At 37.2% G+C, this 21686-nt stretch overlaps 1 protein-coding gene across 12 annotated transcripts in view; it reads left to right on the top strand.

Annotated features, from left to right (window-relative positions):
• The window catches only part of ATE1 (arginyltransferase 1), a 225460-nt gene that overhangs the window by 130909 nt on the left and 72865 nt on the right, over positions 1 to 21686 (top strand). Inside the window, exon 13 of one of the 12 annotated variants that reach the window (XR_012326870.1) lies at positions 13961 to 14171. The exons of 10 other annotated variants lie outside the window; for them this stretch is intronic. The gene's annotated coding sequence lies outside the window, so the exon portion shown is untranslated. Of the gene's footprint in view, positions 1 to 13960; positions 14172 to 21455; positions 21515 to 21686 lie in introns of all 12 variants that reach the window. One more of the 12 variants, XR_002177332.3, reaches the window with a different exon arrangement.

The following is a 21686-nucleotide window of genomic DNA, read 5'->3' on the forward strand; positions in this document are numbered from 1 at the left end:
GCGTCTGCCTTTTGAGAAAGATGTGACCTTATAGGCTTGACTCCTTGGACAAACTCTGGACTGAAATACTACACATGATGATTTTATTACACAGTCAAAGATGGTTTTTAAAAAATATTTTACTCTAAATAAACATTTGAATATGCTAGGGAAAATTTAAATAAAGACAGTTTGTGTTTTCTTCTCTCAATTCCTTTTTAGCTCACTGTGTCAAGTTGCATAGTTAATGTCTTCGCAGACCACAGCAGAGTCATTTAATGCGGTAGTCTGAGCCTTAATGTCCAGAACTCTGAGTTCTAATCTCACAATTAGATCTAAGTTAAGTTCCCTTCTTAAAGAAGAAAGTCTCTCTCTTCCGAAGAGTAGGTTGTGAAGTGTGACAATGCTTATGAGAGAATGTAATGAAAGTGCTTCAAAGAGCTGTGAAATAACACTTGTGCTGGTTAAACTTTCTCATCAGCATTTTTCTCACCTGCCATCTGTCCCAGCCTTATCAATCCAAAGCAAATTATTGCTCTTATGGGAGCTTTGATCTTCATTTTAAAGTAATGCCAGGTAATTCCTCCACGCTCTGAATAAAACCAAAGAAAATTTTTCCAGGTTAATAAGTTAGAGGGTATGGGGAGGGAAAGAAAGGATTAGATACTCTGATATACTGACTAAATGTAAATAAGTTATGTTTGAGCTAGTTTACTAAATTTGCAATATCCTTGTCCTTTAAAATAATGAATAATGTTTTCAGAAAAAGTCTAGTGATTATAAATTGAATTATATTTTTAATATCTCTTTAAAAAAACACCCTATTGTTATATCCATTTTATGAATCCTTTGATAATACAAAGGCTCTTTGCAATGCAGTTAGTCACCATGTTATATTGTCATTTTAAAAATTAGGATTTTTGAAAATGTTTCCTTAAAGCACTTAAACTGCATTCAAGAAGGCAAGTAAAAGCAGAAGGGACCATTTAGTTTATTTGTACTTTTTGAATTTGCCACTGGTGCTAGAGTTTGTTTTGAGAGATAGTCCTGTCTTTAAACTACAAACTGCAGCTGTTTCTTTTATAACTATTTAAATCTGAAACTGATTTAAGACTTATGAAGAAGTACTTGGATTATAGGAAGAGTTCTTAAAGATTTATTTTAAACTTTAAGAAACTAGAATTTACTTTAGAAAGTCTCAACTTTTAGGGACTGGTGACTGTGTGTGTAGCTGAGCAACGTGAAGACAAGAGTTCATGTCTTGTCAGAATCTGTGTCTGTGTCAGAATCTGTCAGAGCTGAGGGGGACACAGGAAAGGGGCCCAGGAGTGGCCTGAAACAAAACGGCGTTTCTTCTCATGCTCCTGCCGTCCAGAGGTTTTCTACATTGATGGTAAAATTTTGCCGTAACTGACTTTGGCTGCTGGTTAGCTTGCTTATTTAATGACAAGAAAGGAGTTTTAATGTTCTTATTATATATAGCACCCCCTCCACCTTTTCATTGTTAAAACATTTTGCTTCAAAGTAGGCATTTTCAGTGCAACGTAATGAAATGAAAACGAAAACCTAGAGCGTTAGGTCATTTGGGGACATTTGACTCAGCAGGTAACAACAAATGGATTCCATCCTAGCAGATGGGAACTAGTGAAAGCACAGCAGAAGCTCTGGAGGTGCATGGAACTGGACTGGGAGCCCCAGAAACGGTTGGGAGGGTCTAATAAAGGTTAAAGCAAAAACACCAAAACCTGGGTAGCTAGAGGAAGTTAAAAGAAAACATTTTTCCTCTGAGCAAGACGATAATATACCAGAAGACACGTGGCAAAGCTTATTCAGTGTCGTACTTCATGTTTATCACCTTGGAGAGGGGGAGTTTGCTTTGTGGAAGTACGTTGCATGTTCCCATCTAGTATCCGGAGATAATAGAATTAAAACACTCAGGTGGGGCTTCCCTGGTGGCCCAGTGGTTGAGAGTCCGCCTGCCGATGCAGGGGACGCGGGTTCGTGCCCCAGTCCGGGAGGATCCCACATGCCGCGGAGCGGCTGGGCCCGTGAGCCGTGGCCGCTGGGCCTGCGCGTCTGGAGCCTGTGCTCCACAACAGGAGAGGCCACAACAGTGAGAGGCCCGCGTAGCGCAAAAAAAAAAAAAAAAAACCACTCAGGTGATTATGGGCATTGAACTGGGGACCAGTAACCAACGGGGCTTTTGAGCAGCAGCAAAGCAGTTTGTAGCTCGTGGCGGTCTGAAAAGTATCTGTAAATTCTGGTCAAGCAGTTGACTTTGGCTGTGATTCACTCTTGGGTTTGGGCCCAAACTCCTCTCTTCATACAAATCATCGGTTAAGCTTTGCCAGTTACTGAAAGATCCGGAGCATGGGTGTCCTCTGCACAGTGTCTTTGTTTCTGGAATTCTCGGCCTCTCTGGAGAAGCGACATAGACTAGTCCAGGATGTGAGGCATGAGGCATGAGACAGAGCCTTTCATTCCAAATAAGCCAGGGGCATTTTTGACAGGTTGTTTGCATTAGCATCATTTCCTTATGTTTTATTGCGGTTAATTAACAGGAGTTTTATGAAGATTTCAGGTACCATTCTTGTTCTAGAAATGGATCAGCACAGCACAATTTAAAGCCATTGTGACCTGATTAATTTTAACATTTATTACACATTCAAAAATGGAGAATAATCCAAGAATGATTTAATTTGAGAATTCAGACATTGAGTAATAAACATGTGGTACTAATGAACATGAGAATTGATAAAAGGCGGGGAGCTGCTCTGAAGATAGGTCTCTGTTGCTCGTCTCTGAAGGGTGTGAGATGAGGATCAGCACCGGGAACCCCAGGTGCTTACTTGTCGTCTACGCGGCACTGCGCCTCATACGTCTGTGTATCGCCATAGTTCAGGGCAGGTGGTGTCTGGGTGCTGATTCAGTTCCCACCCTTGAGGAGTTTACTGTCAGGTTGGGAAGGCTGTCCACATATAAACTGATAACGAGGAACTAGAATATTGTTCCTATAAATAAAAGGTGGTTTTTTCCTGCATTAAAAAGCACCGTTTTTGGTGGATGTGTTAAGTGGCTTGATCGTGGGGTGCCTTACACGACGTACACATATGTTGAAACCTCACGTTGTACACCTTAGTACAGTTGACCCTTGAACAACGCGGGTTTGAACTGGGTGTGTCTACTTACGCGCGGATTTTTTTTCAGTAGTAAATACTTCAGTACTGCACTCTCCAGGGTTAGTTGAATCCGAGGATACGGAAACGCGGATACAGAGGAACCACGTATATGGGGGGGTGGTGGCTATAAATTACACTTGGACTTTTATGTAGAGGGTCAGTACCCCTAACCCCCACTTTGTTCAAGGGCAACTGTATATGCAATTTTTATTTGTCAAATATGCCTTAATGAAGCTGGGGGGAGAAGCACCATTTTTAAGTGGTCATAATTAAGGAGAAGCAGCTAAGGTGACATTAAGATGGCTTACAGGAACAAATTGCTGACATTTGTAACTGCGTTTTCCCAAGCGAAGTTGACAGAAGAATAAAGTGACGCTGCGTGTGCGTTCCTTCTTGCTGATTGTTTTCACATGTGGTGCTTATTGCTCGTTGCATTTTGGTCTCTAAATTGTGAGAACAGTTAGAAATGAATGAAACTGTAAAGTCTTCGCATTTTTTACAGAGGACATATGGGTTATGTTTTCTCTAATTTGTTTGCATAAAAGATTTTGGAAACTTGTACTGTCGCCATTAACTCTGTTCATTGGCCTTTGTACTCCTACTGTTGTTTGGCATTAAAATAAAACCCTGAAACATGTTACGTCTTGAATAAGAAAAGCTTTAGAATCCTAGATAAGCTGGATTATGGCTGGTGAATCTGGGGCTGGGAGAAGAGCTCCCTGTAACCTTGCTTCCTAGGTAAGTATACCTGTGTTTGTATTAAACATGGTTCATAACCTAACCCAGCAGGCCATCATTATTTTGGCGTTCAGAGAATCACTATTTACAGTGGGGAGAAGAGATGGCTGTGTGTAACTTGGCTTTACTTAACCTTTTGTGAAGGTTTTTGAGGGATCTAATTTGATGTTTTGTTTTGTCTGTTGGCTTTTTTTTCTGACAGCCTTGGTATCATTTTGCTCATGTTAAATATTCCTTTTATTAAAATTTTTTTGGTAAGCCTAACCTAGATAAGTGCTGTTCTTGAGATATCTACGTTTGCCTTAAAGGTTTGGGTGTTTTTATGTGTCAGAAAATTTAAACATTTATTCATTTGTTCATTCATTGAAAAGATACTCTGAAATGAATGTGTAAAGTCTCATTTTAAGATTGCTCTTAATTGCAGTGGATAAATGAAAGGTCCTGATAAGATTTTTTTTTTTTCAGTTAAGGAAGTATCTTATAAATCCCCCACTCATCTTGAATAATAAATTATTAAAAAATCAAGCACAGTGAGTTATTAAGTCAGATCAGACTTATTATTAAAATTTGGCTTTATTGATCAAAGTATTTATTTTATAGCATTGTTTGAATTTTAAACCACAAAGAAGTAATTGGTCTTTAGGTTCAAAAGCAGACAGTCTTAAACAACATGATACATAATGAAACCTGGAATATTTTAAATTTGTACATAAGGTGCTACAGTTTTGCTTTGGCTTATGAAAATCAGTAAAATCTTGAAATACTACCTTTGACCACTAATCTCAGAGGTTATTAGGGACTTTTCTGCTAAAATAACTACACTATGAAGACTTGGCACAATGAGAACATCCTGGGTATTTTACTCTGTTGCCTTTGTGAGTGCGCGCTCTCCCTTTCTCTCTGGGGGCGAGGGGGGGGTGGTGGTGGTGTTTCTTTCTTAATGTATCAAACAGTCCATTCCTTCTTATTGCAGCGCAGTGTTCCATGGTGTGGATAATAGATGTATACCACGGTTTGTTTAACCATTTGCCTATTGAAGGACATCAGGGTTGTCTCCAATTTAGGACTGTTACCAAAAAAACCTACTATAAACATTTGTTATACAGGTTTTTGTCTAGACTTCAGTTTTTGTTTCTCTGGATAAATGCCTAGGAGTATAATTGCTGAGTTGTATGGTAAGTTGTATGTTTTTAAGAAGCTGCCAAACTGTTTTCCATTTAGTTACCAAACTAAATGCCAGGCATTTCCAAAGTGGCTGCACCATTTTATATTACCACTAACAAAGTCTAAAAGATACAGTTTCTTCACATTCTTGCCAGCATCTGGTTTTGTTACTATTTTTAAATTTAGCTGTTCTAATAGATGGGTAACGGTATCTCACTGTAGTCTTATTTTGTGTTTCCCTTATGGCTAATGATGTTGAACACCTTTTCATGTGCTTATTTACCATCCAAACATTCCCTTCGGTGAAACGTATCCTCCTGTCTTTTGTGCATTTTCTAAATGGATTGTTTGCTTTTATGTTGTTGAGTTACCAGAGTTCTTTATATATTCTAGATACAAGTCCTTACCAACTTGTCTTTTCATCCCTTTAACAGGGTCTTTCACAGAGCAAAAGTTTTAATTTTAATGCAGTCCAGTTTATCACTTTTTTATGTGTCATGCTTTTGGTGTTATGTCTAAGAACTCTTCACTAAGCCCTAGGTCTCAAATATCTTCTAAAAGTTTTATATTTTTACATGTAACATTTAAATCTATGATCCATTTTGAGTTAATTTTTGTATAAGATGTGAAGTATAGGTCAAGATTTAATTTCTTGCCTATGGATATGCAAGTATTCCACCACTATTGAAAAGGTTCTTCCTCCGTTTAATTGATTTTTTTTAGTCAAAAATTGGTTGGCCATACTTGTGTGGGGCTATTTCTGGATTCTCTATTCTGTTCTACACATCCATATGTCTACCCTTTGCCAACACTATACAGTCTTGATTGCTGTAGCTATATAACAGGGCTTAGAAATTGGATAGAGTGATTCTTCTGCAACTTTATTCTTTTTCAGAATGGTTTTAGCTCTTCTAGTTCCTTTGCCTTTCCATATAAATTTTAGAATAATCTTGTCTATATCTATAAAAATACTTGTAGGGATTTTGATAGGAATTTTGTTAAATCTATATATCAGTTTGAGAAGAATTGATATCTTCACTGTAAGTCTTATAATCCATGAAGATGGTTTATCTCTCCACTTATTTAGATCATCTCTGATTTCTTTCATGAGCATTTTATAGTTTTCAGCATGCAAGTCCTGTACATACCTATTAAAGAATTAGACTTACACCTAAGTGTTTTTTTAAAAGCAGTTATAAGTGGTGTGGTGGTTTTTATTTTAGTTTCCATGTGTTTATTGTTAGTATATTGAAATACAGTTGATCTTTTAAAATGAATTATTTATTTCAATTGTAAGATATACAGAGGATAACATTTACCATTTTAGCCATTTTTAAGTATACAGTTTAATGGCACTTAATACATTCACATTGTTGCACAACCATCACCCCTTTCATCTCCAGAACTTTTTCATTATCCTATACTGAAACTGTGCCCCTTAAACAATAACTCCCCATTCTTCCCTCCCCCAGCTCCTGGCAACCATGATTCTAATTTTGGTCTCTATGAATTTGACTGCCCTTAAGTACCTCATATGAGGGCTCTCAAACAGTATTTGTCCTTTCTGTGACTGGCTTATTTCACTTAGCATAATGCCTTCAAAGGTTATTCCCCATTGTAGTATGTGTCCAAATTTCATTCCTTTTTAAGATTGAATAATATTCTTCCATGTGTATATACCATATTTTGTTTATCCTTTCATCTGTCAATAGATATTTGGGTTGCTTCCACCTTCTGTTAGCTGTGAATAATGCTGCTATGAACATGGGTATACAAGTATCTGTTTAAGTCCCTGATTTCAATCCTTTTGTGTATATATCTATTTCTCTTCTTTGGAGAAATGTCTATCAAGTCCTTTGCCTGTTTTTAAATCGTAAACTGGGTTTTTGGTTGTTGACTTTTAAGACTTCTCTATATATTCTGGATATTAATCCCTTATCAGATATGTGATTTGCATTACAGTATATTTTTGCATGTTGATCTTGTATCCTGTGTCTTTGCTGAACTTACTTACAGCTCTTGTTTTATAGAGTCCTTGAGATTTTCTGCATAGACTATTACATCATATGCAAGTAAAAACAGTTTAATTTCTTCTTTTCCAATCTGTATGCCTTTTAGTTCCTTTTCTTGCCTTATTGCATTGGCTGGAATGTCCAGAGCTATTTTGAATAAAAATTGTGAGAGCAGGCATCCCTGCCTAATATTAGAGGGGAAAGTATTCACTCTTAATCAAGTTGAGGAAGGTCCCCTATATTCCTAGTGTCCTGAGAGTTTTTATCATGCATGGCTGTTGAATTTGTCAAGTGTATTTTCTGCATCAGTTGATGTCATCATGTAATTTTTCTTCTCTGTAGTAGATTATATTGACGGTTTTCGAATACTGAATCAGCCTGGCATCCCTGGGATAAACCCAACTGCTAAATTCTGTTTGCCAACATTTTGGAAAGGATTTTTGCATGCATATTCGTAAGGGATACTAGTTTGTAGTTTTCTTTTTTGTATTGCCTTTGTCTGTTTGGGTTCACTCCTTTTTTACTTTCTGAACGAGATTGATAAAGTTGGTGTTAATTCTTCTTTAATTGTTTGGTAAAGTTCTCCAGTGAAACCATCTGGGTCTGGATATTTCTTCTTCAGTGATTAATTGCAAATTCAATTTCTTCGCTAATTATAGGGTTATTTACATTATCTATTCCGTGTTGGGTAAGTTGTGGCAGTTTTGTGTTTTTTGAGGTTATTATCTAAAAGTTTCCTTTCTTGCTAGGCTGTCCCTTTCCTGGTCCTTTGGTTAGATTGAGAAGGCTTTTCATGGTACTTTTATGTTTTTGGTCTGTATGTTGGTGTTTTAAGTTTCCAGCTTTTCCAGTATGCCATCTGGAATAAAAGGGCAATAAGAAAACACAGGGAGCTCACCACCGTGTCCTTCCTAGGGTCTCAGAGACCCTACTGGGCTCTCACCTTCTCTCACCTTTCAGTGTCTTCTTATGTTTTATATATGATGCCAAGCGTTTTCAGTTGTACTTAGTGGGACAATAGGGAAAAGTAGGTCTGTTTCATCTTCCTGCAAGTGGAAGCCCTCTTGTCTTTTATTTAACTTTTAAAAAGTCCAAAGAACGATTTTTTACTAGTTAGGAATTGTTTAAACTATCACGTTTGTTTTAGCTGTGCGTTTCTGACTGTGTCTTGAAAAATATTAAACATGTTACAGTTAGTTAATGTGTGGTAAATGGATGATTGAGAAAAATCTGTAACTTTATTGCCTGGTAAAAATTGAACCTGATAAAATCTGATCCAAGTTTTATAAAGGGCTTTTTTTTAATCACTCTACTATTCCTTCCTATATTAACTTTCAGAGTGGTTATAGCAACCAGTTTTAGGTTTAAAAATTCAGAAAAGAAAATCAAGTTTTAAAAGAGTAGATCTGTGACAATAAGCACAGTTCTGATAGATGAAACTTTAACCGAAAGTGGGATCCAGCTGCTCACCGCTCAAAAGCCAATAAAGAGGCCAGGTTTGTGGAAGGGAAAGTTTGCTTTACTTTGGATGCTGTCAACAGGGGGTGGGGGAGGGCGAGGGCGAGGGCGAGGGCGAGGGCGGACGCCTGTCCAAAGGCCGACTCCCCCTCCCCCGACAATCAGGGGGCAAGAGCTTCTATAGACAGGGAGGGGGCTGCATGCAGAAACAGCACAGCCAGCTCTGACAGTCATCTTGAAATTGGTCGTCGGTGGTCTGACCAGCGTCATCTCGATTGTTTTAGGTACAGTTAATCTTCAGTTCCAGGGTCGGTTTGTTTCCATTTCTTAGAGGCCAGTTCTCGGAATTGTGGCAGCTTATGTCATGGCTACAGTCTGGTCACCATGTAGTTCACTTCTTCCACCTGGCGGGGGTTTCAGTATCTATTAGACAGCTCGCAGGATGTGGCTCAGAATGTTACCTGTAGCCCTTGAGGAGGAACTAAAGGTCCTTGACTATGCTTAATGACTAAACTATTATTATTTGGTCTCCTTTGACTGTTTTCCTTTGTTTCTGCAGTTTCTCACTTGTCTGATTAAACTTATTCTTTGGCTAAAATTTTTCCACAGACAAAAGGCAGGCCGAGGACATGGGGAGGCAAGGACCATAGGGTCCTGCTCCATTTTAATACCACTGTGACAGTCCGTTACTCCTGAGGTTTCGATGTTCTTAAATGTACTTTTAAGGGACCATTAATTTCTCTCTCTTTTTCTCATCTATTGTTAATATATTAGCTTTTTAGTCTCCACAGATTCACTTTATCATATAACAAATAAAATTAAATAGAAATCTGCTATCTTCTAATACAAAAATAGTGAATCAAAACATTCTTGTACTAAGATATAAGATGACAACTGAGGTTCGTTTTCTCTGTGCTTGTTTGCACTATTATTAAGGCACACCTGAGTGTCACTGTCTCCATTCTGAAGCTTTTAATGGGAGCAGAAATGAAAAATGGCCATATGAATGTGGCTGTATAGGATTTTTACTGCTACATCCTTGTGGGTGTTTTGTTTGTTTTTTAAAGTAATCCTCTGTCCTGAGCACTATTTTTAAAGCCAAGTGGCAAGAAATTGTTAATGCACCCTTATATTCATACACTGATTTTTTTAAGGTGTCATCTATATCTGATTGTATGATGAGGGAATTCTTCATCATTATCTGTAGGCCCCACTTCCAGATACTGATGATCCCACAGTGTATCCTGAGTATCAGAATTTCTTAAAGCTTCCCAAGTGATTCTAACGTGCAACCAAGGTTGAGAACCACTGCACTAGAATTTAGCTTACTGTATTTAATGTGTTTTCTTTGAGAGTCTGCAGTTTCCCCTATTGTTAATATCTTAAATTTTTCTTACTTTTTTATTAATAGACTTTTTTTTAAAAGCAGTTTTAGGTCTATAGAAAAATGGAGTCTAAAGTACAGAGTTCCTATATGCTCTCCAATCCCCCACTCCCAGTTTCCCCTATTATTAACATCTTGCATTAGTATGATACCTTGTTATAAATGATAAGCCAACATTGATCCATTATTATTAACAAAAGTGCATAGTTTACGTTAGGGTTCAGTCTTTGTGGTGTACATTTTATGGATTTTGACGAATGTATAACAACATGTGCCTACCATTACGTTATTTTACAGAATTGTTTCATTGCCCTAAAAATCCCCTGTGCTCCCTCATTCATCTATCCCTCCCCTCCCAATCCCTTGGCAACCACTGATCTCTTTACTGTCTCCATGGTTTTGCCTTTTCCAGGTTGTCATATAGTAGTGGAATCTCATACAGTCTGTAGCCTTTTCAGATTGCCTTCTTTCACTTAGTAATATGCATTTAAGTTTCCTCCATGTCTTTTCTTTTCTTGATAATTCATTCCTTTCATCACTGAATGATAGTCCATTGTATGGACGGACCACAATTTGTTTATCCATTCACCTACTGAAGGAAATCTTGGCACACATTTGCTTCCACATTTTGCAATTAATGAATAAAGCTGCTATAAACATTTATTTGCAGGTTTTTGTGTAGACATAAGTTTTCAGCTCCTTTGGTCAAATACCAGGAAGCACAATTGCTGGGTTATATGGTCTAAGTATGTTTACCCATTCCTTTTTAATGGTTGCATACTATGATATGTGTTATTGATAATAACCCCCCCCCCCATTGATGGACATTTAAGTTTTAAATTTTTTAATTTAAATTACAAATAATGCTACAACAGAGTTTATACATCTTTTTGCACACATACTGATATTTATGTAGAATGGACTCCTAGAAGTAGGATTGCTCTGATCAAGATAACGTGCATTTGCCCTTAGCCACACGTAGTATTATCAAGTCTCCTGAGGAAAAATTTTGGCTGGACCTGAGGATTTGGAGGTCAGACTTAAAAATGGTAATTGAATCCACAGACATGGATGAAATTTCTGAGGGAGAAAATGTAGAGCAAGAAGAAAGAACAACCTAGAACAGAACACTAACTCCCAACATTTAACAGTCAAGTAAAGAATTGCCCTGGTGGTAAGAGAATAACCAGGATAAATGGTGTCAGGAAAGTGGAAGGCAGAGTGGATTTCAAAGAGGAGGAAGTGGTCCTCTGAGTTTATACTTTGCTGAGGGTGGTAAAGACTGCAATGTTTTTTTCGTGTTCAATGTCAGGGAGACCCTTTGACCTTAGTGAATAGAATGAAGGTGATTGGACCAAGATACACATTGAAATAGCCTGTGGAGTGAGTGGGGAGGTGAGGAAATGGCTGTTAATATAAATGCTCTTTAAAGGAGAGAAAGAGTAAGGTAACTGGAAGAAAAGATAGGGGTCACAGAGAGTTTTATTTGTGCCAGATAGCAGAGTCTTCAGCTTTTGTGAAAGTTAGTGGAAAGGAACTAGTAGAGAGAAAAATTCCAGAAAGTTGCGAAAAGCAAAACTTGAATTCGCCACTTGCCGGCAGCTATTTTTGTAGCACTTACACTGTATTAGGTATTATAAACGATCTAGAGGTGATTCGAGGTACACAGGAGGATTGCATAGGTTGTGTGCAAATGCTACAACACTTTATATAAGGAATATGAGCATCCTCGGATTTTGGTACCTGCTGGGGGTCCTGGAACCAATCCCCCGTGGATACTGAGGGATGACTCAGTATGCAGATGGAGCTGAGACCAAGAATGAGGAAGAGGACAGGTTTCTGGATCGAGACCTTTGGCAAAGAAAAGTGAATTTGTGTTTGCCCCTATGGTAACTACTGTAATTTCAACTTGTATTTTATGAGGATTTGAAAATTTCCCCAGGAAATTTTCAAAAGTCTTTGCTGCTTGAAGGTACTTTTAGAAGTCTCTAGCTTAATTCCCTTGGAAGGAATCAAAATCAACCCAATACCAGATTCACTCTTTGGAAATTAGTATTATAGCTAACTTTTGTTGTATTTGGGAATTTGACTTTGTGACCAGCAACATCATTACCATTATGGTAATACCTTTCATGAGCTATCAAATATGGTGGAATTTAAAGGTATTGATTTAGAAAAAGCTAATTTGTCAAACCAAGTGAACATCATTGATCCTAAAATGAACTGATTCAATGTATTTGATAACTAAAAAAAAATTATTAGCTATTCATGTATTGACTTACAGTATTACCTTTTGCTTTTCCCTCTTTTCAGAACTCTACTTAAGATTTTTATTCTTACCTTGATAGCTAAATTTACAGGTACTCTGAAGCTGGTAAGGATCTCTAACTTGCCAGAAGAAAAGAAACAATATGAAAATACCTCAGTAGGCTGGAGTGATGAGAATATGTCAGAACAAAATTTAACAATTGAAGAAAGTACAAATGTAATGCTTGGGTTCCAAACACACACACACAAATAGGAGGGAAGATGGGACGCTGAAGAACATAGTTTAGCATTTGTTAATTTTTTTATTTGAAATAATTTCAAATTTACAGAAAAATTGTAAGACTAATACAAAGAACTTGTTCATATTCTTCAGCCAGATTCCCCAGTTGTTAATGTATTTCCACATTTGCCTTATCATTTCATCCCTTTTGCTCTGTATTTTTTTCCTCAACCATTTGAGGGTAAGTTGTAGATATATTGAGCTATTATCCTTAAATATTTCAGTGTGTACTGCCTGAAAACTGGAACACTTTTGTACATAATCAGAGTACAGCCATCAAAGCCAGGAAGGTAGCATTGATATATTACTACCATCTAATCCACAGACCCTATTCATATGCCACAGATTTTTCCAGTGATGTCCTTTATGACACAAAACCACACACACATACTTACAAACCTACTTTCCTTTTACCTTCTTTTCTTTCTGATCCAGAGTTCAGGTTGGGATCATGTGTTGCATTTATTGTCATGTCTCTTTAGCCCCCTTTTCCCTGGAACAGTTCCTTAGCGCACTCCAGGTTTTTCATTACCTTGACATTTTTGAAGAATACAGTCCAGTTACTTTGTTGAAAATCCCTTAATTTGTGTTCATCAAATGTTACTTCATAACTAGATTCAGGTTATGTAGTTTTGGCAAGAATACCCTGGAAGTGATGCTGAGTTCTTACTGCGACATCTGAGGAGGGGCACACGCTGTCGATTCATCTGACTGCTGGGGACTCACTTCGTAAAGTGAGATATGCAGGTGTCACTGCTGTAAAGTTAATAAGTATTTTGTATATGTTAGTAAGTAAATATTTTGTAGGGAGATACTTTGGGACAATGTAAATACCTTTATCAAACATACCTATTAATTTTTACTTTCATTGATGATTCTTATTTGGATCATTTATTACTGAGATAGCTGGCAAATGATTTTTCTCATTCAGTCATTCCTTCTACTTTTCTTAGTTGGTATTCTACTACAAGAAAGAGCCATCCCTTCTCCGTTTGCTTATTTATGTCAGTGTGGACTCATGAAATCCTAACATTTTGGTCAATGTATTATATAATTGATTACTCTCATTATTTGTTTTGAATGCTCAAATTGTCTCAGACTTGGCCAGCAGGGTCCTTTTCAAGGTGACTCCTGTATTCTTTTGATGCATCTCCAACATTTTTTGAGCATTTGCTTTCTGGCACAAAGTATTCCAGGCTCACCTTGTACTTTCCCTGACCCAGCTCTGCATTCAGGCACTTCTCCAAGGAGCTCTAGTTCCTTTTTGTGGAGAGTAATATTTAGCAAACAAGATCTGGGCAATAAGTATGCTCATTGCTACTGGGGTTTCATTGCTTCCAAGCCCTCTCAACAGACAGATCTAGGAAATGCACTCACGCACTTATATCTTCTTGTGTATTTGTATGTTGATACAGTGTATAAACACCATGAGTTTTCACCTGTACCTCCAATTCTGATCCAACACAGCAGAACTTATTCTAGTCTTCTCCCTTTCTAGCCCTTCTCTGGCAGAGAAATCCAGCTCCCATTTTTCTCGGTATATTTATTTATATGATCAGTTCCTCTGTATGTAAATAATCTCTTGACCACACAAGCCAGGAAGGGCTTAGGCGGCTCTGGACTCGAAGACTGCCTCTTTGGCCCCAGCCCCTACACACATCAGCAGCTGCACAAACCAGCTTCCTTTGTCTTTGAGAAACTCTGTAATGGTAAGTTTTACGTGTTTCAATTTACATTTATTATATTGTTACAAGTTTTTAAGTGTAGCCTTTATTAGGGTAAACATTGGTGGTGAAAAAGGAAGTATTTAAGGATCAAAACACATAGAGTAGAAATTTGAAAGAATACAACTCTTATTCATCATCAGGAGGGGTTTGCTATTAGCATTTTACTTAGGTAACCAGTAACCAGTATCGGAGTAGAGTCCTCACGGCAGTGAGCTGAGGCAGGAGGTGAAGTTGGTGTGGTTTTTGCACGCTGTAGACGATGAGTCTGGCATTATCCTGTTTTCCTCTGGTGACCTTTTTACAGGGCTTTGATGCCATAACGTCAGAACTAATCTGGAGTTCTTTCTGATAAGAATCATCTTGATGAATTAGTTTGATATTATGATTTCTGGGAGTCAAGAGGTTTTTTTAATTACCATCATATCACGAGTTTGACAACATTATGTAGTTTTTTCCCTTTAAAAAGATATTTCCACCAGGACAGTTAGGCAAGAAAATGAAATAAAAGGCATCCAGATTGGAAAGGAAGACATAAAACCATCTTTATTTGCAGATGACATGATCTTGTATATAGAGAATCCTAAAGACTGTACTAAAAAACTATCGGAACTAATAAGTGAATTCAGCAAGGTTACTGGATAAAAGATCAACACACAAAACTCAGTTTTATTTCTGTATACTTGCAATAAACCATCTAAAAATGAAATTAAGTAAACAATTTTATTTATAATAACATCAAAAAGAATAGAATTGTTAGGAACAAATTTAGCAGAGCAGTGAAAATTTTATATTCTGTAAAATACAAAGCACTGTTGAAAGAAATTACAGAAGACCTAAATAAATGGGGGGGAAAATTCCATGTTCATGGATCAGAAGACTTAATATTAAGTCTTCAAATTGACCTACAGATTAAATGCAATCCCTATTAAAATAGCAGCTGGCTTCTTTGTAGAAATTGATTGTTGATCCTAAAAGTCACATGAAAATTAAAGGAACCCAGGGCTTCCCTGGTGGCGCAGTGGTTGAGAGTTCGCCTGCCGATCCAGGGGACACGGGGTCGTGCCCCGGTCCGGGAAGATCCCACATGCCGCGGAGCGGCTGGGCCCGTGAGCCATGGCCGCTGAGCCTGCGCGTCCGGAGCCTGTGCTCCGCAACGGGAGAGGCCACAACAGTGAGAGGCCCACGTACCGCAAAAAAAAAAAAAAAAAAAAAAGTAAAGGAACCCAGAATAGCCAAAACAATCCTTAAAAAGAAGAACAGAGTTAAAGACTATGTGATTCTGGTATATAGATAGACATATGTATTAGTGGACTAGAATTGGGAGTCCAGTAAGAAGCTCATATTATGGTCAATTGATTTTCAAAAATGATACCGAAGACAGTTGAGTGGACGAAAGCATAATCTTTTCAACAAATGGTCCTGGGTCAACTGGATATCCACATACAAAAGAATGAAATTGATTCCCTATTTCACATGATATACAAAAATTAACTCAAAATAGATTGGATCCAAATGTAAGGGCTACAACCATAAAACCCCTAGGGAACAAAAATAGGAGTAAATCTTCATGACCGCGGATTTGGTGATGGTTCTTAAATATGACACCAAAAGCACAAGCAACCAAAGAAACAAATTCGACTTCATCAAAGTTAAACACTTGTATACTTCCAAAGACATCATCAACAAAGTAAAAAGGCAGGTCATAGAATGGGAGGGTGTATTTGCAAATCATATATCTGATAAGGATCTAATGCCCAGAATATATAAACAACTCTTATAGCTCAATAAAAAGCCCAGTTTAAATGATTTGAATAGAAAGAGGATATATGAATGACCAATAAGAACATGAAAAGAAACTTATCATCATTAGCTTTGACCCAGTGCAAATCAAAATCACAGTAAGATGCCACGTCATACCCACTAGGATGGCTACAATAGGAAAAGCAGATAAAAACAGGTGTTGATGAGGATGTGAAGAAATTGGAACTTCATACACTGCTGGTAGGAATGTAAAATGGTTCAGCCACTTTGGAAAACGTCTGGCAGTTCTTCAGTAGGTTCAACACAGAGTTACCATAGGACCCAGCAATTTCACTTCTAGGTATATATCCAAGAGAAATGAAAACACACAGAAACTTGTACACAAATGTCCATAACAGCATTATTTATAGTAGTTTAAAAGTAAATAACCCATATGTCCATCAACTGCTGAATGGACAAATAAAAATTGATACAGTAGTTCCCCCTTAAGCCTCAGGGGATATGTTCTAAGACCTCCAGTGGATGCCTGAAACCATGGATATACTGAACCCTATATACTATGTTTTTTCCTATATACATACCTATGATAAAGTTTAACTTACAAATTAGGCACAGTAAGAGAACATCCGAATTGCCAACATCACTACCTTGCACTTGGAGCCATTACTGAGTAAAGGAAGGGTTGCTTGAACACAAGCGCTGTGGTATTATGACAGTTGACTTGATAACCAAGATGGCTACCAAATGACTAACAGGTGGGATACACTGGACAAAGGGGATGATCCAAGGGGTGGGATGGGGTGGTGCGAGATTTCATCACACTACTCAAAGGAGTGCACCCTTTAAAACTTATGAATTATTTCTGGAATTTTCCATTTAATATTTTCGGACTGTGGTTGACCACAGGTAGTTGAAACTGAGGAAAGCAAAACTGTGGACAAGACGGGGGAAACTGCTGTGTGTCCCTACAATAGTATATGATTTGGCAATAAAAAGGAGTGAAGTGCTGATGCCTGCTGTAATGTGGATGAGCCTCGAAAACTGTGTGCTAAGTAAATCAGTCACAAAGATCACATATTGTCTGATTCTGTAGAGAGATTGGTACTGCTTAGGGCTAAGGAAGTTCGGGACAGTGGGGAGTGACCGCTAATAGGCATGGGGTTTCTTTCTGGGTTGCTGAAAATGCTCTAAAATTGATTGTTGTGATGGTTACACACCTCTGTGACTACACTAAAAACCATAGATTCGTGCACTCTAAATGGGTGGATTGTATGGTGTGAGAATTGTTGCTGTAGAGCTGTTGTTGCGTATTCTGTCACAATAAGCTAAGTTTAGATTTGTTTGCTTAGTTTTCATTTTTAACGAAAAAATATTCTGAGTGAAATGACTAGCCAACAGTATTCCTTACAGAATACGAAAATGTGTAATTCTCCCTGAGGGATTTCCAAATCGATTTTTGAGTCTCCCACCAAATGGGCTTGAAGACCTCACTGATTGAGCTCAGTTAATTTCTGTCATAACTGCTGTGTATTCCCTTGCCTTGCCCTTTGCTTTCCCATACTAAAAAGCTTCCTCTCAAATTCTCTCCACCTTCCCCATACACTCCCCCATGGCAATTAAAACATTTGTTAATACCTCTTGTCACTTTACAGTGTTCTAAATCATGTTTGGCTTTGAACTTGCCAGAGTTGAGTTTGGTTTCATAGTTGGGTTCCATCATGTATTTATTTGTTCAAATTTTCAAATTCCATTATATCCCCGTTTTGCCCAATGATATTTAGCTTCGTTAATGTTACCGAGTCTACCATTTATACAGCTATCTTTATGAGAAACTGTATGTAACAAGTATGTAACTTGTTTTTATGTTTATGTTTTCATGTTCTTGCAATGCTGTAACAATAAATAAAGAAGTTAAGAAAACAGACTGTTTCATCAGTTTCTGGAAAGCCTAGAAGTTACAGAGTCTCTTTAAGAATAACGAATGAGTTAAATCCCCGTAAGAAGGAGAGGTAAAGCTTTGATCTCTAGGTTTTTTCCTTTGAAAGCACCCGTGATGTACAGTTCACCTCCTGTGAATAAAGAGCTGGGGGAAATCAAGCAGCTGCTGCCCACCAGAGTTTTCCTTCAAGATTAAAACATCACAGAGTTGACAGCATATTTGTATCACTGGAGATCAAATGCTCATCTCAGAAAAGGGTTTGCAGGATTGCCTTTGGTTTTTATTTTATGAAATTAAATTGTGATACGTTAGAGAAGGGAAAGATGGAAGAAGTTCGTGTTGGCGGACATTTTTAAGACATCTCAAAATGAGCTGGCAGCTTCCCGTAGATGAGATGACAAATCGCCTTTAACCTCAGAATGGCTTTATTTTTCTAGTATCTTCAAGATCCCCTCAAGAAGAGGCCTGTTGTGCTGTATCGGTTTAGCTGTGTAGCTTTTTGTCTACAAATGCTGATAACATGTGTCAGGCAAGCAACACACATGATTACAGGAGGGTTTTGTGAGGATCTTTGCTTTTTTTTTTAACTTTAGTAAATAAATCAACTAATTTTCAGTGTTTTAAGTGTCTGGTAGAATTTTTCTTGTTTAGGTTTTAAATTTAAATTTTAATACTAATTATATAGATTCTACTAAGAATCAGAATCTGCCTTCATTGCAGATGAAATTAATGGTTATAAAACTGCAGACTGCTAATCCCAGAAAACACAATTGTAGTTTGTATAATGATAGTCAGTGGTTTCTGAAGTTGATGCAATACCCATCGAAAGGGTAATTGACTTGATTTTCTGGCCGTAATGTAAGATGTGGCTAGAATGTAATCCAAAAGACTCTGTATTTAAATCTTTAAATGCATCTTATGGAATTGTTAAACTCTGAGAACGTGGATGGACTATTTGGGGAGGCAAGGAGGAGAAGGGTCGGAGAGAGGATTGTGTGTGCGGGCCGACATCACTATTTCTGTATTATTTGAGTTCTTAAAAAAGCATTACTTTTATGGTTTAAAAAGATACAAAATAAGAAGTGGATGTGCATTTTATTGAGTATTCAGTAATTTCATTGATGACTAATTCCTAGAAAATGTTAAGGTTAGTTCAGGTTATTGAAATATCAAGTTTTAAACATTTTACAGTGTATCTTTTCTTTGTTTCTCTTACACTCTGTCTTGTTGATCTGTTTCCTTTTTCAAAAGTACTGGCGGTTTTAGATTGATACTTTGGCACCTTTGGGTAGGCAGAATTCTAAGTTTACATTCCAAATTGGAGCTGCAATTTCAGTGTTTTTAGGTGGGGAAAGATGTGCTTGATTGCTACTTTTTATCTCTATGATGTTTCAGTACCTTTTTTTTTTTTACAGTCAAAGTGTGATAATGGGAACATTTAAGAATTGGGGGCAATTAAGAAAACTAATTTGTATTTCAATACATTTATAAAAAGTTTCAGTTAAGTCTCAGTATTTTGGTGAAATGGTGATAGAATGTCAGGAACACAGCATTTGGAATAGTAAACAAACAACAGCAGTAACTGTAACTACAGTGCCATGAACTTCCGAAGTATTTGAGCACTGAGACCAAATATATTTGCGTCTCCCATGACTTGGATATATTAACATTGAAGGCAATGAGGAGAGGATTTTACAATTCATTATTACCACTTTTTGTGGTAATTACATGTGATGTTAAAAAATCAACAGCTGGTTGATATCTACTTTTTGAGTATATTAAGCATTTGACTACTTTAATCCAGAACAAAGGCCTCAAAAGTATTTGGAGTAAAAAGAACTATTGAACTTGATTGATTTCTTTGCTATAAGGTTCTCTAAAAATGCTATAAATTAATTGAGAATTTTTATGAAAATTAGCTATATAAGTTAAACGATAGACTCAGCACATCACAGGCCAGTGTGTGTTTCGGTGGTTGAATCTTAAAGCTTTTCCTGTAATCTTAATAAACAGAAATGAAATATATTTTTTGACAAATGAAACAATACAAAATTTCCTACTCTCTAAGAGGAGTGCACTCTAAAATAGTTGATGTAAATTATACATAATGGTGGGTTTTTCCTAATCTTCTGTTTTCATTTTTATATGTCATACTAGAAAAGAATAAAAATTAGAGGGTGGCATTTCATTCTAGATAAAATAAGATAATGGCATATCAAATCTTAAGTTTTTATTTGTTAAAGTGTTCCATTCATTTGAATTTTAAAGGATGTCTGTCCTAAACTATTTTAGGATAAAGGTTTAAACTGTGAAACATCATTCTGTGTAGTTAAATATAGACATGCTTTAAAATGCCATTTTAAAAAGTCAGGGTTTTAGATTTAGCCGGTTTTGTGCAATTTTGCCACTGTCCTTGCTTCTCTCCTTTGCTCTTCTTACTGATCTTTTCTATTTGTATTAGTTTCTAAGCATAGTTGAATCTAACCTTTTCCTACTAGTAGCATTTATAAGCAGGTGATGGAGATTTCTGTGTTGCAATCCATGTGCTTTAAACTGTCAGAAACTGACAGCAGGAACCAGGTCCCTGCCTTTTCCTTTGCTTGTCATTTACCCTGGTAAGGGATGTGGTAACCTAGTAAATGTCAAATATTTAGTTGTTTTAAAGTATGTGCATTTTCTGCTTCCGTTGGATAAAGTAATTTGTAAGAAACAACACATATTTTGAAGTCCAACGAGGTACACCAAAGCCACTTGAAGTATTTACAACAGAGAACATTTAATTCACGGAATTGGTGATAACAGGCAGTGGTATTGCTGAGAGTCAGGAGCACAGAGATGTGACCCAGAGAGTAGCAACAGCAGGAAACCACTGCCACCCCTGGGCTGAAGAGAAAAGGGGCTCAGGGTCCAGGGAGGGCAGCCAATAGAAGCTGGGTAGTTCTAGGCAAAGGGAACAGTTAGAGATAAGTACTGTTAACAGGTTAATGTATGTTTGTCCAGATCTTTTTCTATGCATATACTAGGCTTTTAACACTGAACCTATTTTTTTTTCACTTAACAATCTATTTTCCTTTGTCTTTTTAATAGCTGTATAACATTTTACTGTATGGATATACCTTAACATGTTTATTAACCAGTTCTCCATTATGGACATTTATGTTGCCTCCAGTTTTTTAGTATTACAGAGAGTATTGCTGTAAATATCATTACACATATATATAAACACTGGTGTGTTTGTTTTTCTAGGACAGTGGTTCTCAGTCCACCTCTTAGGCTTAAGAAAATACTGATGCTCAGGTTCCATTGAGACAAGTTTTTAAATCAGGATCTCTGGGAATAGGATCCAGGCTTTGGTATTTTTTAAAAACTCTTCAGATGATTCTCATATTTAGTCAGCTGTGGGCTGATTCTGAGCACTGGTCTTGCTGAGTCAATGATTTAAAAAAAAAACATTTTAGTAGATGCTGTTAACATTGTTTTCTGTATTAGTTAGGATTAAGAGCAACTGCCAATAATAGAAACCTAAAATAATTTGTCTTAAGGTAGTTTTTTTCTGTTTTATGTAGAATTCTAGACAGAGGCAGTCCAGGGCTGGAATGGCCGTTTTGTTCCACGAAGTTCTCAGGTACCCAGGTTCCTTCTAGCTTTTGTTTTTGCTGAACCGAGAGAAAGCTGCAAGACAGAGGTTAGAGCTCCTACTGTGATATTTATGCTCTAAGCAGCAGGATGAAGGAAGGGCTGAAAAAGGAAGGAGGCAAAACCCTGGGCCAGCTGTCCTACAAAACCCTTTACTTGTA

The sequence above is a fragment of the Tursiops truncatus genome, chromosome 16 (assembly GCF_011762595.2).
Source record: "Tursiops truncatus isolate mTurTru1 chromosome 16, mTurTru1.mat.Y, whole genome shotgun sequence".
In the NCBI taxonomy this organism is placed as follows: domain Eukaryota; kingdom Metazoa; phylum Chordata; class Mammalia; order Artiodactyla; family Delphinidae; genus Tursiops; species Tursiops truncatus.